Source organism: Orycteropus afer, unplaced genomic scaffold, assembly GCF_000298275.1.
Source record: "Orycteropus afer afer isolate SDZICR_OR568_19922 unplaced genomic scaffold, OryAfe1.0 scaffold00088, whole genome shotgun sequence".
NCBI lineage: Eukaryota > Metazoa > Chordata > Mammalia > Tubulidentata > Orycteropodidae > Orycteropus > Orycteropus afer.
This window is the reverse complement of record NW_006921675.1, coordinates 2,885,875-2,891,874: the sequence shown is the minus strand read 5'-3', so window position 1 is coordinate 2,891,874 and position 6,000 is coordinate 2,885,875.

Sequence of the window (6,000 nt, the reverse complement as noted above, 5' to 3'; positions counted from 1 at the left end):
TGTACCTCACACCACACACAAAAACGAACTCCAGATGGATCAAAGACTTAAATGTGAAACCACTCCAACATGGTCCACAACAACATCTGCTTCATTTTCTTATTATTATCACAAGAATTTCATCACTAGCTTTGGGAATGAGTAGTACATCAAAAGTGACATAGGTTAGATGTAAACATTTCTGCATTACAAGGATCTAATTCTTGGCATAAACTGATTCCCTTGGGATCCCCAGGCTCCCTTTTCCTTCAGATTGTCAGGACTGTCAGCCTCTTTCCATTCCCTGCCATCTTATCACCTCCTTTCTTACTTTCTTCAAACTCCACAAAACAGTCTTATTTTGGTCACTATCTGCATGAGATTATTCCTTGGCAGACAGGACATCATGGTCAGATATATTTGTTTCACAGTTACAAAGCCAAGGCCTGTGGTTTCCTGTGTCTAAAATGATGAAGCACTCTTGTCATCGTGTGTAGAATCTAAAAAGTGCTTTGGGCAGCAGGACCACATTATTCATTTGACAAATTTGGTATCCAAGCAAAAGGCACTTGACCCTGGGAGTTTCCAGGAACCACAAGATGATAGTCATGTCTAATGGATATCTCAGTCATAGGATCCCCTTGCTCTGTCCTCTTGATTAGAGTAAAACATTAGGAAGAAAATAGAAGAATGAACTATTTTTGAATACTAATAAGTGTTTGTCCTTGGTCAAGTGCAGAGAGCAGAATTTAGCATAATGCCGACCTCTGGATTTTTAATCAAAAATTTAAGAAGGCTAACAAGTCAAGGAGTGAGCCAGAACTCTCCTTGCAAAAGTGATAACACTGGAAAAGGCATAACAGAATATAATGTAAGATTTTCAGGAGAATAGTAAATACATAATGGTTTTTATTGAAAACATCATGGTGATAAAAAGAAGTGGAAGATACCAAAAAAAAAGAGGATGTGTGATTGGCTAGTGAAGGAGACCACTGAGGTCCTAAAAATAAATTTACATTGGAACTGGGGACAAACGAGAGGCAGTAGCTTGAGAAAAAAAGAGAAGTGGAGCTAGTGAAATTAAAAAGGAGCCTATGTCCAAACCTAGGTCCTCTATTGCCACCGTTTCCCAGTCCACTTTAGTTCTCAGATGCACAGTGCTGATTCATGCTTCCAAGTTCTCCCTGTCTACAATCCACCTCTGTCCTCCTGGTGAATCCCTACCCTTCCTTTCAAGCCTCATTCAAGATCTCCTTCACCTTGTCACCTTCTCTGATTAGTTCTCCCTCAACACCCAAGCATCAAAGAAAGTTCATACATCCCTACTTTGTACCAAGAACACACACCTTGTATGTACCACATCATTTGTACTCATTATTTGTTTTTCTTACCAGACAATATGCTTCTTCATGATGAGGAGTATGTCCTCTTTAATAATGCATTCCAGATACTTAGCACTGTTTCTATCATACAGTTTGGTTGTTGTTAGCTCCATAGAGTAGGCCCTCAGTTGTTGTTGTTGTTGTTGATGTTGTTAGGGGCCATCGAGTCATCTCTGACTCATAGTGACCCTATGCACAGCAGAACAAAACATTGCCTGGTCTTGTGCCAGCCTCATGATCCTTGCTATACCTAAGCCCATAATTGCAGCCACTGTGTCTAGCCATCTCATTGAGGGCCTTCCCCTTCTTCGTTGACTCTCTGCTTTACCAAATATGATATCCTTCTCCAGGGAATGATTCCTTTTGACAACATGACCAAAGTAGGTGAGACAAAGTCTGGCCATTCTCATTTCCAAGGAGCATTCCGACTGAACTTCTTCCTGGACAGATTTATTACTCCTTTCATCAGACCATGGAACTCTTAGCATTCTTCTCAAACACCACAACTCAAAAGAATCAACTCTTTTTTGGTCTTCCTTATTCATGGTCCAGCTCTCACATGCATAAGAGGCAATTGAAAATACCATGGCTTGGGATAGGCACACCGTAGTCTTCAAGGAGATATCTTTGTTTTTCAGCACTTTAAAGAGATCTTTTGCACAGATTTGCCCAATGCAATATGTCATCTGATGTCTTGACTGCTGCTTCCATTGGTATTGCCTTAAAGCCATGTAATATGAAATCCTTGACAACTTCAATCTTTTCTCCATCCACCATGAAGCTATTTATTGGACCAGTTGTGAGGATTTTTGTTTTCTTTATATTGAGGTGTAATCCATACTGCATGCAGACTATAGTCCTTAATCTTCATCAGTAAGTGGTTCAAGTCATCCTCACTTTCAGCAAAATTGTGTCATCTGTGTATCACAGGTTACTAGTTAGTCTTCCTCCTGATGCCATGTTCTTCTTCATATAATCCAGCTTCTCAGATTATTTGCTAATCATACAAATTGAATAAGTATGCTGAAAGGATACAACCTTGACACACTCCCTTCTTCATTTTGAATCATCCAGTATCCCCTTGTTCTGTTCAAATGACAGCCCCCTGATCTATGTACAGGCTCCTCATGAGTACAATCAAGTGTTCTGGAATTCCTATTCTTCTCAATATTATCCAAAATTTGTTATGATCCACATAATCAAATGCTTTTGCATAGTCAATAAAACATAATTAAACATCTTTCTGGTATTATTTGCTTTCAGCTAAGGTCCATCCAACATCAGCAATGATATCTCTCATTCCGTGTCCTCTTCTGAATCTGGCTTGCACCTCTGGAAGTTCTCTGTCAATATACTGCTGCAACCGTTTTTGAATTATCTACGGTAAGATTTTACTTGCATGTGATATTAATGATATTGTTCAATAATTTCCACATTCTGTGGGATCACCTTTCTTTAGAATGGGTTCAAATATGGATCTCTTCCAGTCAGTTGGCCAGTAGCTGTCTTTGAACTCTCTTGGTATAGCTGAGTGATTGCCTTCAGCAGAGCATCCATTTGTTGAAATATCTCAATGGATATTCCGTCAATTCCTGGAGCCTTGTTCTCCGCCAATTCCTTCAGTGCAACTTCAACTTCTTCCTTCAATACCATTGGTTCTTGATCATATGCCACCTTCTGAAACGGATGAACATTGAGCAATTCTTTTTGGTACAGGGACTCTGTGTATTCCTTCCATCTTCTTTTGATGCTTCCTGCATCATTCAATATTTTGCCCATAGAATCTTTCAGTATTGCAACTTGAGGCTTCAATTTTTTCCTCAGTTCTTTCAGCTTGAGAAATGCTGAGCATATTCTTCCCTTTTGGTTTTCTAACTCCAGGTCTTTGCATATTTCATTATAACAATTGGCTTTGCCTTCTCGAGTTGCTCTTTGAAATCTTCTGTTCAGCTCTTTGATCTTGTCATTTCTTCCATTTGCTTTAGCTACTTTCCATTTAAAGACAAGTCTCATAGTCTCTTCTGACATCCACTTTGGTCTTTTCTTCCTTTCTTGTCTTTTTAATGATCTCTTCCTTTCTTAATGGATAGTATTCTTGATGTCATCCCACAATTCCTCTGGTTTTTGGTCATTGGTGTTCAATGCATCAAATCTATTCTTTAAATGGTCTCTAAATTCAGGAGAGGTATATTCAAGGTCATATTTTGGCTCTTAAGAACTTGTTTTAATTATCTTCAACTTCAACTTGAACATGCAAATGAGCAGTTGATGGCCTGTTTCACGATCAGCTCCTGGCCTTGTTTGGGCTAAAGATATTGAACTTCTCTGTCGCCTCTTGCCACAGATGGAGTCAATCTGATTCCTGTGTACTCCATCTGGTGAAGTCCACATGTATAGCCGCCCTTTGTGTTGTTGAAAAAGGTATTTGCAATGAATAAGTCATTGGTCTTGCAAAATTCTATCATGCAATCTCCAGAGCAATTTCTATCACCAAGGCCATATTTTCCAATTACCAGTGATTGTTCTTTGTTTTCACCTTTTGCATTCCAATTATCAGTGATAATGAACACATCTTGATTGCATGTTTGGTCAATTTCAGACTGCAGAAGTTGGTAGAACTCTTCAATATCCTCCTCTTGGTCATTGGTGGTTGGTGCATAGATTTGAATAATAGTTGTATTAACTGGTCTTCCTTGTACGCTTATGAATATTATCCTATCACACCGTTGTACTTTAGGGTAGATCTTGAAACATTCTTTGTAACAATGAATGCCACACCATTCCTCTTCAGCTGGTGATTCTCAGCATAGTAGATCATATGGTTCTCTGATTCAAAATGGCCAAAAAACAGTCCATTTCAACTCACTAATGCCCAGGATGTTGATTTTTATGATTTCCATTTCATTTTCAACAACTTACAATTTTCCTAGATTCATACTTCATACATTCCATGTTCCAATTATTAATGGATGTTTGCATCTGTTTCTACTCATTTTGAGTCATGCCACATCAGCCAATGTTGTTGCTGTTGTTGTGTGCCGTTGAGTCGGACCTGACTCATAGCGACCCCTCCTTGGGTTTCCAAGGCAGTATCACTACGGAAGTAGATGGAGGTCTTGAAAGCTTTACTCTATCCATATCATTAAGGTTGTCTCTACTCTGAGGAGTCAGCTCTTCCCCAGTCAAATTTTGAGTGCCTTCCAAGCTGATGGGCTCATCTTCCAGCACTATATCGGACAATGTTTCAGGGCTATTCATAAAATTTTCCAGTAATTTATCAGACAATGTTTCACTGCTATTCATAAGGTTTTTACTGGCCAAGTGTTTGAGAAGTGGATGGCCTCCTCCTTCTTCTGAGTCTGTCTTAACCTGGAAGCTCTGCTGAAACCTGTCTACCATGAGTAACCTTGCTGGCATTTTCCAACACAGTGGCATAGCCTCAAGCCTCACAGCAACATGTAAACCACCACAGGGTAACAAACAGACAGACAAGTTCATCTCTGTTAGTTGTTCCTAACCCCTCTGCATCTGCCTACCTCAGGCAACAGCCTAAAAAAATAGCCGCCCCCAAGCAAAAAGCAGCCCCAAGCCCCAGGCCTGCCTACCTCAGGCCCCAGCCTTAATATAGAGCCACACCCAAGTGAAAACTAGCCCCCAGTCCAGAGTCCAACAGCCTCAGACCCTGGCCTTAATATAGAAGGATTTCTGATGGCATAGTGCCTAAGGCATTTGACTGCTAGCCAGACAGCTGGCAGTTCAAACCCACCAGCCACTCTTTGGAAAGAAGGTTGGGCAATCTATTTCCGTAGTGATACCTCAGAAACCCAAGGAGGGGTCACTATGAGCCGGGTCTGACTCGATGGCAATTATATAATGAAAAGCAGTTTCCAAGCCCTGGGCCCCCTTACTTCAGGCCCCAGCCTTAATGTAGAGCCACAGCCAAGCAAAAAGCAGCCCCCAGCCCTGGGCCCAGGCCCTCAGTAGGCCTTAATAAATATTTGTAGAATAGGTAAGACAGCAGACCTACAACAGAGCATTAGAAATCATAAACCTCAATAGATTGGTGTTTTTATTTGATTTACGAGTCTTCAATGATGGTTAGAATTTAGATAACTTTAGAGCAGGAGTCAGTAAACGAGCCAAATTGGCCTACCACGTGTTTGGTTTTTTGCTTTTTAGAATAACATATAATTTTTTTGAAAAGCAGCATACAATTTACCCATTTGAAGTGTACAATTTAATGTATTTAGTGTATTCACAGGATTGTGTACCATCACTACAATCTAATTTTAGAACATTTTATCCTTCATAAAGAAACACTATTAGTCAATCCTCATTTACCAATGCTTCCCCTACCCCCACCCCCCAGCTCTAAGCAGCCACTAGCCTATTTTCTGTCATTATATATTTGCCTATTCTGGATATTTCAGACAAGTAGATTCACACAATATATAGTCTATTGTGAATAGTTTTCACTTATCATGTTTCCAAGGTTGAGCAACATTATCGCATGTATCAGTACTTCATTCCTTTCAATGGCCAAAGAATATTTCATCATATGTAGATACCACATGTATTAGTATCCTAAGGCTGCCACAACAAATTTCTACAAACTGTGTAGCTTAAACCAATAGAAAAT